Source organism: Myodes glareolus, chromosome 2 (assembly GCF_982192425.1).
Source record: "Myodes glareolus chromosome 2, mMyoGla1.1, whole genome shotgun sequence".
Lineage (NCBI taxonomy): Eukaryota > Metazoa > Chordata > Mammalia > Rodentia > Cricetidae > Myodes > Myodes glareolus.
The window spans coordinates 72,500,239-72,517,953 of NC_142027.1; the positions used below are offsets into that span (position 1 = coordinate 72,500,239).

The 17,715-nt window shown below is 38.9% G+C and overlaps 1 protein-coding gene across 1 annotated transcript in view; it reads left to right on the forward strand.

Annotated features, from left to right (window-relative positions):
* The window catches only part of Fgf12 (fibroblast growth factor 12), a 532,634-nt gene that overhangs the window by 88,711 nt on the left and 426,208 nt on the right, over positions 1-17,715 (forward strand). The gene's annotated exons all lie outside the window — the stretch shown is intronic.

Below are 17,715 nucleotides of genomic sequence, written 5' to 3' on the forward strand. Positions count from 1 at the left end.
TATGTATTTCTCTCTGTATCCAGCATGGTCTCTATTGGGGAACCGGGTGCATAACTGTTACACAGTTAATGTTTATTTGACTGAACTTAATTATGAGTAACTTTCATTATTCTATTGTAAATAGAGGGGAAAGGCAGAGCTAGGTATGATCTACAAATTGGTTGTAGTACAAAGATGCCCTACAAGGTCCTGTTTTAAGTGTCATAATCCAGAAAGATTATGTGGGTAGCACTTGGTGTCTGCAGGCAGAAGTTGCTAACCTATTCACCTGCTAACTTTTAGAACTGATGAGGTCTCTCTGTGTGTATGCTCGTGTCTGTGAGTTGGGTGCTTGCATGAATGTGCGCGTGTGTGTGTATGCGTGCATGCGTGTGTGTGTGTGTGTGTGTGTGTGTGTGTGTGTGTGTGTGTGTGTACTAAGAAGAAGGGCAAGGTGACCCTGTTCATTTATGGGTATTGGGAAGTTTCACAGTTTCCAAGGTAGAGCCATGCTTTTTGCATGATCATACTTGATTTCCAATGCAACATGAGAATGTTTCCTCTCGTTTACAGTTAAGTAAACTAAACTAAGAACAGCAGCCTAATGGTTTGTCCGAGTTCCCCTGCTAGGTATTGGATGCAACCAAGACTGGCTCTTAGACCTATTATTTCCTCCAACAGGAGCATGGCATTTCCCAGGAATCTTTGAACCCCGTTCAAACTCCCCATCTGCCCCCACTTCTCACTTTTGTCAGTCCTGTTTCTGTGACAAGAAGTTACCTCCTGTAGGTGTTTCAAGTGGCCCAGTGACTCCTACATTCTAATCCTGTGCTCTCTGAGCAGGCATTTCTTACCCAGCACACGCCTGTTGTTGTATCTTTTAGGAAAGAGCGGCCCGTGGTGAGTTGGAGAGAAGCAGTCCGTTAGATGACTCAGTACCGCCAGCCTCCTCGGCTCCCTTTGACCGGCTCTGGAGGCTTCCTGTTTCTTAGTTGCCGAATGTTGCTTAGTGCCCTTGAGCTGAAGGAGGCCGTGCTGTGCAAAATGATTACATCAACGTGCCAGTTGGCACAGAGAAGCCATGCTGAGCATATTTATTTGTAGCCACGCCGTTTGACAACAGTAAGCTTTAGTATTTGGCTTGCATCTAGAGAAGAGCTAGAATGAGGGATGTTTGCTCTGGGGACGGCGAACAGCAAAAACCTGAGTGTTCAGTCCTGATGTCTACAGCTTTCTGTGTGAAAGTCTGCAGACACTGTTCTCCCTCGTACAGGGCAGACGCTTGGTGTGCGAGATGTGGACCCGTTTTCCGTCTTGCTCTAAAGAGAGCTTGAATACATAACATTTTACTCTTGACACTGGAGCAAGGTGCCAGGCATTTGGCCAATCCTTCCAGATTTCTTGATGCCCTTTCTGTTTTATAAAAGTATAGTTCTTAGGGCTGGAGGCAGGAGGTTCTGAGTTATAAATAAATGTGGGCTTGTGTGTTTGTGTTCATTATAATTTTTCCTTTATTTGTGTGCCTGAATGTGTATAAGCATGTCTCTCTCTCTCTCTCTCTCTCTCTCTCTCTCTCTCTCTCTCTCTTTCTTCTTCTTCTTCTTCTTCCTCTTCTTCTTCTTCTTCCTCCTTCTCCTTCTTCTTCTTCCTCTCTCTCTCTCTCTTTCTCTCTCTCTCTCTCTGAAAGAATCTAATTATTTAAACTCATGTTGTGACTTCTTTAAAAGGGAGACACAATTTTCTCACCATAAAAGATCTGTGTAGCAAATGGTATTCTGCTCCATGAATGGTCTATACATTATCTCCAGTCCTTACAAAAGCCTTGCAGTAGGGTGCAGCTATTTCCCCCTCTCAAAAATGCTGAGGGAAGTGTATGAAGGCTTATTTTCATTTTGTCTCATCAAGAGAAGGAACTGTTGCTTCCCTGTGCTTTGCAGTCAGTCCAACACTTGCTTCACATCCACTGTGGCAGAACTTGAATTCCAACTCAACTCTTAGGTTTCAAAGCCCACACTTCCTTTATGAATGCAATCCTGTATAGCTGAGCTAAACGCAAACCTTGTTTTATAGAATGTAAAATTCAAATCAAATCTACAAAGTTTTTCTTACGCACTCTGCTATCTGTGGTACAAAACTGTGGACAGAAAGAAAAACTTGGGGGGGGGAAAGAAATTGCTTTTTAAAATTAACTAGCTAAATGCAGACCAACAACATGAAGGAAAAGTACACATGTTTTTGAGTATGGAAATATAGAAAGCAAACTTTGGATTTTGAGTTGCCAATAAATTGCTGTATTAAAATGCATTTGATTATGATTATCTTTGATTATGTTAAGCTAGAATCAGATGATCCACCTGCCCATTCTAGATGTTGATGGGAGGTAGGGTCTCAGTACCTGGGCCTGCGAGGACTTCAGAGCTGAACATCTTAGTCTTCCAGGGTATCCAGGATGCACTTGGCTAGGGGAGTATTTCAGCTTGCTTCAGAGGAGAACACAGTGCTCCCTGCGTTGACATGGTACCCAAAGCTGAACACTCAGCAACTTAGACATTTAAGCTTCAAGAGGTAGCTAGGGGATATTCAGCAGCTATCAATTAAAATCAAAGAATGGGGCTTATAGTCTAATGTTCTTGGTGGATGGTGCATGTGAGGAGAACATCAGTATTGGAATTCAAAACTGTCAAAGCTGAACCACATGGATTCTCGCCTCAGCAGCTTTTCAGGGGCAGAACTTGGGCAGCAAGCAAGAGGCCCACTGGCTAGGGCAGGCAGGGTGACATTTTCCCTACTGTATCCTTTCTATTCGGAGCACACACCAGGCAAATGATTCTCAGCAGGGAAAGATGCATATTATTTCTTGTGTATAGCAGCCATTTGGGGGAGATGAAATATGGGCCTTGGAGGCCTTTCTGGCAAACTCCCCAATCACTACAAGGAGTATTTTTTAAAAAAGAAGAAAATAGACTCTTTTTTTTTATTTTTCAGCTTATTGAAACAAGAAATGGTTTTCATCTGTGGGGAAGGGGAAGCAAGTGGTATTTTATTTTCCAATTCAAAGCTAGAGTATGTTTTCATGTCCATATCAACTGAGGGGATGGGGTCAGGTAAGCAAAAATGGAGAGCGAGCGGGGTGCGATGCCAAAGAGGGTGAGTATATAGACAACAGGGGTCAGACTAAAGACCTCCTCACGTTCCGTCCGCCCACTGACCACAAATTCACATCTAAAATGGTCTAAAGGTTTTTCAGGTGATTATTTTTCTCCCTGGAGCCCATCTCATTAGCTATTCCCAAGAGTTAGGGAGAAAACACTGCCTAGTGGCTGGAGGCCCAATTATCCCAAGTTGCTAAACTTCTGCTTCTTTGCTTTTGCTGAACACAAATTGCCCAGCTGGAGACTCCTTTCTGATTAAGGATATTGCAAATGAAAGCCCAGCTCTAGCCAATGTTCCCATTTCTTTTGCAAATGGTGAGAATGTATAGGTTTAGAGTAATTTAGCTCAAATTTCTTATAGTATAAGAAAAGTAAATGAGCAAAATCAAAAGACTTACTCTTGAGAGTATCGGGAACAGACTTAACTACTCATGCCCACTCCCACGCATTCCTGAGTGAATTGGTGGGTCATCAGCCTGCAATTATTCTATGCCCAAAGTTAACAGTGCCATCTCTGAGATAAAGACTTTAGCTTTGAGGGCAAATAGATGCCTCACAGATGTAAGCAAGAGATGCTCAGAGGGAACTGGACAAAAATATCTAGTAGGGTCCAGTGAAGAATGAGCATACTCTGGCTATACTCTGGCCAAGTACCCTAACCTTGTCCCCTTGCCCCGTTCCTGTAGGATTCCCACCTCTCTCTGCTAGGGACGTGTTGTTTCCTGTCTGTCTTCTTAGATGTTTCTCAAAAATGTCACTTATTTTACCTAGGAAGAACAAGGGATCTCTATCTCTATCTCTATCTCTATCTTTATATCCATTCTTCACCTGCAATTTGAAGATAGTTCTTGTCCTATTTTAGGCACTATTACTTTTTCATTAAGCATCTATCTGTAGACTTTATCAGATGGCAGACCTATTCTACATGCATATCCCAAGGCCTTAGGATGCACCTAACACCCAGGAGAGACTTAGGAAAGGTTGATAATTTGAGGTCATTCTTGAACTTGTCCTCAGCCAGAGAGGAGGTAAACGTAGCATTTGTTCCAGCCAGTTGTGTGAGTCAGTTCTTGACCTGTGAAAGCAGAAGCATTTGGGGCCGCACAGAGTCATTACTTTTTCCCTTTCTCCTGTGGCTCTTATCTATATGACAGCTCCAGATGAGAATGGGACAGAAATTGACTTCAATTTCTGGGCCAAAGAGCTAGAGAGGATGTTTTTGTCTCTTCTTTTAGTGAAGAGAACATTCAAATTTCTTTATCATTAACACATTGTCATATACATATACATATATATATATATACCATTGCATACATATCATACATATACTATCTCATAACTTTCAGTACCCAAGTCTCTCCTCTCCTGTCTTTCTCCTTTTTTACTCTCTTCTTTTTCCTTTTGTCTGTTCTCCTCTTTTCCTCTTTTGCCTGCCGTCTCCTCTCCTTTCTTTCCTCAAACTAGTCATTAATTTTCAGAAATTTATCCATGTATTATCTTCTTTTAGGTCAAATGAAATTAGTCTGCCAAAAGTTGTATAGAGTTTGTCTTAGGTCAAGAAATACACACCTGAGCTCTGAGACCCTATCAGCTGGCAAGCTTGCTTCCCTTGCAGCCCCTTCTGGTTAATCAGGATCACTTTAGATCTTTTCCCTTGAGTTGGCAACATGAGCTCTCTTTCAAAAATGTGTTCTGTATAACCTTAGTGTTTACCTCCTACTACCAGAGAAGAGGAGAATACGCAGGACCTTGGCAGCTATCCCAAAGTATTTTCTGTGATAAAAGGTTGCCTGGTTCAATTTGAGCTCTGAAGAAAGCAATTTATGCTCTTCTAGACTAAGGCAAGACTTCATTGGTCAACTTTGATTTTTCTTTGCTATTCCGAGTATACAGATGGAATCATATTTATATCAGTCACCCAAACTCACAATTTTCTGCCTTCAATACCTGATACAACTGTAGAATTCAATGTGTTTCTAGAATTACCTTGATTTTGGTGGAGTGTAAACCTAGAATATCCATAAACCACACGCTATGTGAGTTGCAGAGCCTGTTCAGCATCTTCTATGTTCTTCCTCCTCCATCTCGGTTTCTCATCGTTTTATTCTCCTTGCAAAGATCTCTGCTCATATCTTAGCATGTAACAGTTGGTGGACTGACATCTCCAATACCTCTCAAGAGTTTGTTTGAAAAAACACTGGGACCACTTCGGGCTGTTGGATCAGCAGTCTGTTTGGTTCCTCAGGCAAGTTGTGCTTACATTTAGGGTTGAAAGGCTTAATACTATTTGGATGTGCCTTAAGATGACTACAAGTGACCTTAAATAATCTAGTAACAACATCAGGGTCATAGGAGGTTCTGCTCAATGACCCAGATCTGAACGGTCCAGGGGAGGATGGCTCTGTAATAAATTGGAAAGTGACCACTCTAACTTTGTGGCTCGCTGCCACTCATCTTACAAACACTCTAGGTAGCCATATTCCGAGTGCTTCTTTCTCTGGGAATTTCCCTAAAGCTGTATGCTTAGCAGTGCCCCTTCTTCTACCCCACTTCTCCTGAGAAAGAGCAGAGAAGTTGACTTTTTACCCTCAAGTCTTTTCCAATGAGTTATTCAAACCTCTGGGAAATCTAATATCTCTTGCTCTTTCTTTGTTCAAAATAAAAAATAATAACCTGGAAATAGTTTATGAATTCATCAGTTCCCCATAATATATTACAGTTTTACACACACACACACACACACACACACACACACACCTGGATTCTTGATTCCTTGGATTTAACTAGATGATATTGTATTTATTTGTAACTATCTAACATGTGCTTTCAAGAACGTCTGTTTTCTATTTATTTTTTCTTTGCAGGAGATGGAAAATACACCTTTAATCCCTCTTCCACATTGAAACACTATTAAATGAAGCACAATTAATAAAAAAAACTCAGCGTCAGAAATTGGGGTTCAACCTGAAGATCCAAAAAGTAAAACAGCCAGCCGCTGGCTCTTACCTCGATCTCAGTCTGAAATGGCGATCCTGCCTCCCGAAATCTCAGAATGAGACTGTGTGTTGAGAGCTGTTTCCTCCCATTTTATAATCCTCTCTTGGGCTAAGATTAAAGGCATGCACAATCATCATTAAAGGCATGCACCACCTAGTTTCTTTGGTAATAGTGTGACTACTGAGATTAAAGGTGCATGTCATTGTGGCTAATAGGATTAAAGGTGTGTGTTACCATAACCTGGTCTGTAAGGTTGACCAGTTGGACTGTTTTACTGTCAGATCTTCAGACAGTATTTATTAAAATGCAATTGAAATACCACAACACCGCACAATTGTGCTTTAGATATTGGAAGAACATGTTTTTTAAATCCTGTCTTACAAACCTCTTGTATCTACTGCATTATCTAATTTCTCTCACTATTTTTCATTTCAAGTGAAATTTATAGAACCTTGCTTACTGCTCTAAGAAAGGTTGCAGGCATTGATCACAAAATGAACCAAAGATCCAAAGCAAGCCATGGGAGGGTAAAAACTATTCTACCATAAAGAGGGTATGTGTGATATATAAACAGACTTTTATCAAGATGAAAAATAAACCTATCACTTAATGAACTGCTATGTATCAGTCAGATGAGGTATTTCTACCCATTCCTAAAGAATATATGTATGTACATATATATGTATATATACATAAGTATATATGAGTGTATATTAATATATATTATTGTTTTATGATCAATTTGTTGTATTTTATGTTTATGTTTTAATTTCTTCAGTGTTCAGTCTAAAAATTCTTTAAGCAATAAAATTCTGAAAGTCCATGCTTCAGAGTGGCGTGTGTCCACAGCTATTGAAGTTTGTGCATATTCAAACTAGAGACTCAAAGGGCACTGTAGAACGGATGGGGGAAACCATGCTATGGCTGAAGCCCCAGATGATGAGTGCAAATCCAAACAAACATAGCATCACAAACGGCAGGACTCACTAACATTTTTCTTAGTCCTTTCCAGGTTATAGCTCATAAGACTTTAGAAATAACAAAAATGGGAAACTTCTCTGCAGTTGTGACATAGTGACATGCCAGCTTTTACTAACCAGTAATCCAAATATTCAAACATAAACTTTTTAAGAGACTTTGCTTCATTGCAATAGAAAACATAGGAATAACTATAAGATATAATATTTTGCCAATATATTAATTTTGTATTATATTTAAAAATGTATGTTTTTTTCTAAATATAAACTAAAGTTTTTAGAGGTTTAAACAACGTAATAATCAATGACAATCACAAAGAAGTTAAAATCATCAATAATCATACTTCTCTCAGACAAATCATATTTTGGTATACATTTCCTCATGTAAAATACTTAACATAATGTAAGTATGTATATCATTGTGTATTGTCTTTATCACACCGTATATCTCCATTGTTTTAAATATACTTTCCTGTTAATTATCTAAAATCTTTATTTGCTTTTGACTATTTCACAGATGCATTTAATAAATTGTAGTCATTTTCACCCTCTTTCACCCCCCTCCATCTTTCCCTGGAACTTTTATTTCTTCCAAGAAGTTCTTTTCCTCCTTTCGTGTCCCATGTGACTTACCTGTGACCCACTGAGTGTAGTTAGTGCTGCATACATGGGAATGCATGGAAGTAATGTTGCTTGCATACAGTGGATGAGAGGCTACTTACTGGAACATGGGCAACTTTTCAGTAGCTACATCACTGAAGAAAATGCCGTTGTCTCCTCAGAAGCCATTAGTGGCTGGTATTCTCCCGTACAGGGGTGGAACCTCAGGAGCCTCTCCTGCACACATGATGGCTGGTTCCGTATGGATGGGTATATGGGAACATGATGGCTGGTTCCGTATGTATGGGTCTTCTGCAGGTTCATTCACAGATGCCCTGGTGTCGTGCGTGCCATGACCACTGACTTGCTTTGGGTTTCGTTTGGCTTTTGTTTTGTTTTCTCAGAATAACCGCCTTTCCCTCTGGTTCTTACAATCTCTCCATGCCCTTCTTTTCTTTCACAGTGTACCCCAAGCCTTCTGCGTGAGCGCGATACAGAGATACAGATTTCCAGCTCAGGGCTGGACCCACCTTGGCCAGTAATGGGTCTTTGCATTAAATGTCATACATAACCATAAGAAAATTCTCTGATGAAGGCTAAAATCAACATTAATCTATGGATATAGGCATGAATGTTTTGAAGGCAGTTTAGCAATATGAAGATTCATCAAAATAGTAGTAGTTAAATTAAGTTCTTCTTTGGGGCCTATGAACTCTCCAGTCATGGGCTCATGACACGGTTTCTAATACCATGTATTCCCTCATGTAGCACAGCCCTCACATCCAATCAGAAACTGGTTGGTTATCCCGTCATAATCATACTACTAGTGTACTGTGAGCACATCTTGCCTACTAAGTTAGAAGATTGGCACCGTAGCTTACAAAGTTCACATTGGGAAAAATATTGATGGCTTTCCCCCAGAAGTATTTTTTTAACTTTTAATTTTTCCATAATATGCCTGCAAATGTATGTACCCATAATTCATTTTATCATCCCCTTATTGATGAATATATATAGATACCTCTATCTATCTATATATGTGACACAATATACATATGTTATATAATATATGTTATATTATTATATGTTGTATGTTTATTATATATTAAACTTTTCATGGTATTACTGAAGTAAATATCCTTGAACATAAATGTTGAGCATTTCTATAATCTAATGCTGAAATTCTTTAGATTGGGACTGATAATTAAAATTATAAACATGTCATCCTTAGCCATTAAATGAGTAGGCTGTATGATTTATCTTTGATTAAAAGTTTATTTATCACACAGTTCTCAAGTGGAATGTGGGGTAAGGAAACATGGGAGTGAGGACGTAGCGAATTAGAATTGTGGCAAAACCTAAAACAATCTTCTAGCAAATAATTCAAATTCTTGCCAGTTAACTAATTTTAAGCACTCTAAATTTGTGGTTTTATGATGGGAAATTTCAATCCTACCATTATAAACAAGGAAAAATTTCTCATTTTCTATTTCCTAATAGGAAAAAGGACAGAAGCACATTGCAATGTGTAATTGGTGTATTTTTTGTGTGTGTATGTGCGTATAGAACTAGTAATCCTTAAATCCCTTAGGAAAAGTTTTCATTGCTTTCCTTACATTGTTGAATGACAGAGAAAAACTGTGAACTCTGAGGGCAGAAATAGGGACTGTCTTGCATGTGTCTCCATGAAGCCTTGACAAACGGGGTACAGCAGATACAGGAACAGTGTGTAGAACCTTCCCTTGTGATGATTAGCATTGAAAAGGGATCTGGTTAAATTAATTTTATTTCCTTGAAGGATTCTCAGGTGAGCACAATGCAATGGGAAAAATATTCCTATAAACATTTATTTAAGTATGTTCTGAAAGGCCATTCTTAATCCTATCTTTCGAAGGCTATAGATCTAAGGCTATAGATCTTTCTTAACGATGATTTTGAAGTATACAGGATTTCTTTCAATACAGGGGATCCCAGTAAATCAGATCTGTATCTCTCTCACTTTTATAAGGAGATTGCCTGAAACCCCACCTCCCTTTCTTCTGATCTGGCCTATTACAGCGCGGAGAAGATCATGTCTTTAGCAATGTTTTCTCTTAAAACTTAGTCTGGAGCTGGGGGTAGCTTAGTCTGTAAAGTACCTGCTGCCCCAACATAAGGGCTTGAGTGGGATTCCCAGCACCCATGTAGAAGTCAAGCCAGAACGTATCTATAACCATGATGCACAGGGGCTGGAAATGCAAGTCTTTAGGGCTACCTGTCCATGCAAATTAGCCAGTGAGTCTGTCTAAAAAAAAAAAAAAATAAGATGGGGAGCTAAGGAAGAGCAATTGAAACTAACCCGTGGCCTCCTCATGTGCACCTCCAACATGTCTGTGCACATGTGAGCATGTGAGCACACACACACACATGCACACACAGACACACACGCACACATACACCGCATAAAAACAGTCTGGCAACACTGAGGAAAAATGCATTTTAATTTAAAAGTCTTATCTCTAATACCTGTAGCAACTTGGGCATAATTTATTTTGTTCTGTGAGTATGTATAAGGTAATGAGCAAATTCATAGGACAATACAGAAATAGAGTTTTCTTTATTATTTTAAATACAAATGATACAAATGAGTCATAAAACTTTAAAGTTTATAATACGTCTAGTGGCATAATAGCTAATACATGTATGCTTTGCGTAATGTTTCAATTGGTTTAAATCTATTTATCTCTTCAAATATTTATTATTAATGGTGAAAATGTTTCGGTTATACTATTGTGTAACAGTGCTCAGCTTAGTGATCCCAACGGTCCCTTAGGTCACTATTGCAACAACAGACTATGGATCAAAGTGAGAAATGAGTGGCCTAGTTAAGTCACAAGTAGTGTCTCTCCTGAAATAACTCCACCCCTTTGTACCCAGCAGGGAATTCTTCAGAAGTTAAAAATAAAGAGGGACTATAGATTTTCTTCTTACCATAGGCTGATTGCAAATTTGTTTATTTTTTCAATTTAATTCGAATGTTGGCACATATTAATTGAGCATGTTACTGGTTAGTACTGACGCTCTCGTAAACGAATGTATTGAATGCTGCTTATGCCCATTCTCTAACCTTTCCTCTCTTACCTCACGGTTTCTCTTTATCGCACCCTGTTCCATTCATCCCTGCCAGTCCCTTCTAGGACTTTTTCAGGTTACCTTTAAGAAACTCTAGGATTCACACATGATCACGTGGGTACTTGCCTATCTGTGCCTGGCTCGTATCTAAGCATGATTTACTATGCTGAAACAGAATTCTTTCACACACAGTTAATTTAGTTTTTTTAACCATGAATTGAGGTTAGATTTTATCGAAGTTTTTTCAACATCTATTAAAATGACAATGAGATTTTTAACCTTGATTCAATTCATGTTGCTCTTTTAGCTACTGATTTGAACATTGTTGAATCCTTGAAATTAAGGCACAGTTTGACCTTTTAAAATGTGTTTTAAAATATTTTTTCAGTATTTTATTGAGAAGTTTTGCATTTGTGCTTGACATAATATTCTCTTATTTGGTACATCCTTACAGGTTTTTGCATCAGGGTAGAACTGACTGCCAGTTCGTGGAATAATTTGATAAACTGGTATTCTTGAAAAGTTTGTAGCTGGTCAGTAGTGGCACATGACTTTAATTCCCCAAAACTTGGGAGGCGGAGGCAGGTGGATCTCTGTGAGTTTGAGGCCAGCCTGGTCTACAGAGTGAGTTCCAGGACAGCTATGACTGTTTCGCAGAGAAACTCTGTCTCGAAAAACAAAACAAAATAAAGCAAAATATTCCAGCTATGAATCTATCTGATCCTTGGGTTTTCTAAGTTGGGAACTTCTTTTGTTGCTATTACAGCTTCAATCTCATCGCTTGTTATTGATCTACTTACATATGTAGGTCTAGAAATTTGTACGGTACTTCTAAATTTTCCAATACATTAACACACAAAATTTTTAAAAATTCCCCAATGTTCAGTGGTGCCTGTTGTCATAACCCCCTTATTTACCTTTAATTTTATTTGTTTGGGTTTTCCTCATTCTTTGGGTTAGTTTGGCAAAGGACTGTCAGATTTGTTTGAAGGAACAGTTATGGTGATCATTTGAACTATTCTAGTCTCCACTTATTTGTCTCTGATTGTTATGATTTTTCCTTTCTATTCATCTTTTTGTTTGTAATAGTTTTTCTAAGGTCAACATATAAAATAGCTTAAATAGCAAAATTATATAATATATATATATATATTGACTTCTCTGTTTATTTATTTGACTTCTCTGTCTTTTTTTAAAATTAGGACACTCATCACCACAGACTTCCCCACTAGAACTTTTTTCTCTGTATGCGGTGAGATCTGGTGTGTTGTATTTTTACTTCTATTTGATTCTAGGGTATTTTATATACCCCTTAATTTCTATAATTATTGTTTAATTAAAATATTTTGCTTTAATCTCCATGCATTTGCATTATCCTCTAGTTTCTCTTGTTTATTTTATTTATCTTATTTATTCTACTGTGGTCCAAAGAAATCAAGAAATCATTTAAAGTTTTGTACGTTTTTAGATTTATTATATATTCAGTGTTCTGCCAGCATGTATTCTGCATGCCATAAAAAGGCACCAGATCTCATGATAGATGTTTGTGAGCCACCACATCGTTGCTGGGAACTGAACTCAGGACCTCTGAGAGCCAGTGCTCTTAACCTCTGAGCCATCTCTTCAACCCAGTTTTTGTACTTGTTAAAACTTGTTTTATGACCTAAACTATGGTTTGTTTTAGAAAAAGCTATCCACGATGATAAAAATACATGTCTGTAATTGCTGTGTAGAATGCTTTGGAGCTTCTGTGTTAAGTTCCCTTCCTGTCACTGTGACAAAATGACTGACAGATGCTACTGAGGAGAGCAGACATTTGTTCTGGCTCCTAGTTTAAGGATAAGGGTGTCCACCGTGGTGAAGTAATAGTTGCCGTGCATGTTCGGTCCCTGTTAGCAGGAATGCAAAGCGACAGGGCGTCCACTGGCAGCCAGGAAGGAGGGAATTAGGTAAGAAGCCAGTCTGAACTACAGCCTTTAAAGGCTGCCCTTCGTGGTCCAACTCAACTACCCAGACCCCATCTCCTAAAAGTCCTACAGCTCTGCAAAGCAGTGCAGCCAGCTGGGAACAAAGTTACTTTCCACATGCTTGAGTCCGTGGGGGGTGATTCTTCAGATTCAAAGCTTGATGTGTGTCTATCAAGCCCACATCTTCTATTTTATAATTAAAATTTTGTGGGTCTTTTTTTGATACTTTTCTGTCTGGAAAATTTACCTCTAGACGAGAATCACCCATTATTATAACAATAGCACCCTTTTCCCTTTATTTTCCATACTATCAGATTTGAATAGCATAATGTTTCAAAATCCAGTGCATATTCATTTATAACTATATCATTTCCCCTAGCAGTTGTAGTAAGATTTTTATCTCACACCTTGGGCTTGTAGCTATTTTGTTGCCTGTGAGTGTGGATATCCCTGCTGGGGTCTGGATTCTACTTGTTTGGGATGCCATTTTCTAGCCTCTCAATTACAGTCAGTGTATGACTTGGCCAGAGAGATGAGTTTCAGACGCCACAAGTGGCTGTCATTCTTTTCTTAAATACAGTAAAGCCAGCCTGTGGCTTTTATTTGAAGTATTAAGGCCATTGATGTTACACGCTACTGGGTGTGAAGTTGGTGCTTGTGAAAATATTTTTGCTGATTTTCTTCTGCTTATTTGGAATGATCTGTGTTTGTTTCTTTCCATGATAGTCATGCTAGACATTTAATGATTGACTAAATGATGCTTGATTCTTCCCTAATTCTCTTTTGCATCAGGTCCTGTTACTGAGATTTATTCTTCTTTCTTGGTGGTCTTTAGCTTTCTTCCTCCTTATTGTAAAAGACTTGTCCAAGCATCATCTGGAGTGCTTGTTTAGGGACCATTAATTCCATTTACTTGAACTTGTTTTGGATTGAGGATCGTGCTCTCCTGTGTGACAAAACAGAGTGACATTTGTTTCCCTTTGGAGTCAGAAATACATTTGGACTGTAAGAACCTCTACTAAGAGAAGTCTGTTATTTCAGGTGGTTTGCCTGTGTAAGTGACTCGATACTTCTGCTTCGGAATTTTTAATATTAGTATTTTGTTACTTTATTGTTTCTTCTTTCTTCCCTTCTATCAGTTTGGCATGCTGCAGAGAAATGAAAATGAAATGTCTTATGATCATGCCTATTTGCTGTTCTAAGAGCCTCCTGAACCAGGGTGTTCATATCTTTTCATGATTTGGGGAATTTTCTGTTCTTATTTTACTGAGTGGGTTTTCTACACTTTTGGTTGTATCTTTCCCTTTCATCTGTGGTTTTCCACAAGCCGACCTCTCATCACGTCACATAGGATTTACATGCTCTTTTCCTATGTTTCACTCTGTTGCTGTCTGAATGGGTTGGTTCACCAATCTCACCTTGAATCCCCGAATTTCTTCCCTTCACTTCATTTTGTTGATCAAGTGAGGCTTCCATTTCAATGTTTATGTGTTACTGAATTCGTCAAGATTTCTTATTTTTTTTTTAATTCCAGTGTAGTCATTGGATTTCTTGTTTGTATTCTATATTCCCTTCTTTAACTCATTGGGCTGTTTATTTTTTATTATCTTATAATATGTAGATCATTTTAAAAATCAGTCTTCCAAGTTCTTTGTCAATTGGTCCACTTATTTATGTTTGGATTCAATTGTTGGGGAACTAGGAGTTTTTAGAGGAGTCATATTCACACACATACACACATGCACGCACGCATACACATATGATTGCACACATGCACAACACATACCTTGTTTTTATATGCTGAAATTTCATTTTGGGGGATAGCAATGTCAGTCACTTTTGTGTGAGAGTTTCCATTGTTTCTTCCTTGCCACCATCTGATGTGGGAGGAGATTGTATGTTGTGAACATATTTTATTGTCATTGGTTAAATAAAGAAGCTGCTTTTGGTCAATGATTTAACAAAGTAAAGCCAGGTGGGAAATCTGAACAGAGATATATAGAGAGATTAGGCAGAGTCAGAGAGATACCATGTAGCTGCTGCAGGAGACAGACACTGGATGGAACCTTACCAGTAGGCCACAGCCATGTGGCGATACACAGATTAATAGAAATGGATTAATTTAAGATGTAAGAGCTAACTAGAAATACACTTAAGCTATTGGCCAAACAGTATGGTAATTAATATAGTTTCTGTGTGGATTATTTCAGGTCTTGGAGGCAGGGAAGCAAATGAACAGCCTCCGCCTACAGCTATCTTTTGAATACTTGATCCTCAATATTAGTACTACTTAGAAAGGAGAAGATAACCCCAGTAATGACAATACAAAATAAAACAGAGGCTGAAATTCAGTAGAATACAAATTAAAGATAACAAACTCACAAAAGACTAGAAAAGCATAAAATAACATAGAATAAGCACACAAGTTTTAAAAATCAATGATTAAAGTCAGTAATAATAATAAAATGGCAGGCGAAGGGGAAAATGAGCAAAAGATGAGTGATAAAAATCAAATTAAGAAACGGGTAAAGGGTAAATAAAAGCAAATAAAAAGAAAATGTTTTTTAAAAAAAGAAAGAAAAATAAAAGCCCTCCTAGTTGACATACTTGAACTTGCAAAGTTCCTTTCAGGCATAGCAGCTTTTAGCTGAGGCATGTCGTGATTCCTCTCAGGTCCCACCATATTGCCTAGTGCTGGATGCGTACTGATCCTTACCCTAGGTCTCCTAATGGGATGGCTAGGGGTATGCTGTCCATGGCAAGTCTATGTTCACACCTGAGAGGTCTGGGTCTTCTCTTCGTTCCTTCCTTCCTTCCTTCCTTCCTTCCTTCCTTCCTTCCTTCCTTCCTTCCTTCCTTCCTTCCTTTCTTCCTCCCTCCCTCCCTCCCTCCTTCCCTTCCTTCCCCCTTTCTTCCTTTCTTTCTCCCTCCCTCCCTCCCTCCCTCTCTCCCTCCCTCCCTCTCTCCCTGCCTCCCTCTCTCTCTTCCTCCCTCCCTCCCTTTCTGCTTTTTTTAAAAATTAGTTTTAACACGAGCCACAGCTGGCCTTCACCAGCTGTGGAAGTATGCTGACTGAATGGGCATTCTTTCAGCTCATGGACCACAGGATGTGCAAATGTCCACTGTAGGTCATATCACCCAAAGCTTGAGGAACTGGAGAACCCAAATAGACTTTTGAGCTTGGGGTTTGAGGAACATTATAGGAATGAAGTTATATGCTAGTCTTTGTTCCTGTCCTATTAGATGTGACCTCTGTGCTGAGCCATGTGACGGGTTTCATTCCTTGCCAGCTACTGCTGTTCTCTTTATTGTCAGTGGACTCTGCAGCTTAAATTTCTTAGCTAGTTTGTTACAGATGTTCCTATTCTAAGACAGTCAGACCCACTGTGACAGGGCATCTTGAGGAACCCCACATTATGATATTCCCATGCTTTCAGAGCCTTAAAAACTAGTTGTCTTGAATCAAGAGGCCCCTCTTGAGATGGCTCTCTATGATACTCAAGCATGGTAAGTGATATAATGGATATCTTTTCTAAATTGAGCTTGTGTGTGTTGGGAGTAGGGCACATTTAGACTAAATTCAAGTTTTGTATTTACTACTTCTAAGAACCTTGGTCTCTTCTGTAGCTAGGTCTTCCTGTTTGTTATTATCACCAGACTGCCTGCACTTTGTAGTTTAAATTGTGTCCATAGCATCTGGTCCCTGTCCAGCCCCTAGGGAACCAGAGTTGGAGATGCTGAGTGTTTGAAGCTTCCCTCTGAGTTGCCATTTGACTTCCCCATGCTGTTTTTGCCTTTCTTCAGGTCTGTCTATGTTCTTATATCTCCTGTTCTCTTTCCTCCTCAGAATATAACTTATCCTTTGCTGCCTAAATTCTTGTAACTCACGAAGTCCTCAGAGGATACTCCCGTTCTGCCATCTTACCCACCACGTCTCTCAGATATCTTAATTTTGGTCTAGATGTAGAAATACAAGCGAACAAAGAATTCATACATCAGACCCCTTTAAAGAGAAGACTTCACAGGAAATTATTTTAACTTTGGTTTTAGTGAGCATCGCCTTTAAGGATAAAATCCTTACAACGTAACTGGAGAGTGAAAAGCATGGAGAAATGGTTGTTTAGAAATAATTGATGAGAGAGATATACAGAATAGCAAGTCTTCATCCCTGAAATTCTTTAGTCATCATAGACCTGGTTTCTGACTCCATGAGTGAGTTAGTACCCAGGGGCTATGTCTATGGCTTTCTTGCCAGTGTGCTTGAGGGGACAGTCCCTTCAATTGCCTCAGAGGAGTTCTCTAACCAGGGAAGTTGCTCACACCTGCTTTGTCTTTGAACATGTTAGGAATATCTGCAGATATTGGTGAGTTCCTAGAAAATAGGTTGAGTGTCTACAATAATAGAGAATAGGTATTCTATAGAAAGGTCTTTTTTCTTGATTATTAAGTCAATATGTATATCCATAATCCAAACATGGACACCTACTGAGATCAGGAGTGGAATGGGACCTGTGTGGTTGTCCCTCAGGCTTCAGAGTTCTATTTGTGCAGCGAACTCTTGATTACCACACTGTAGCAAAAACCAATGGAGGAGCCAGCAAGCCATAGCTCTGAGGGTTCTCTGTAACTTTCTCTATTTTTATGATAAAGGTACTTGCACCCAGATTTCCAAAGTGTACCCTAAACATGAGAAAACACTTTACATCAGCTGACATTGCTGAACCACCACCACCACCACCACCACAACAACAACAACAAAGCATCTTCCTCTCTTCTGAGACATTTTTCAGAAAGGAGATTGTGCAAAGAAAGTCATCAAGAAATTACTGATGTTAACAAGCTTTTGACTGGTCAGCAAAATATTTTCCTTTTGCTTTGAAGTAAAAATAAATAAAACAAAGCAAAATGAAGACGATCAGCAAAAAGAGCAAC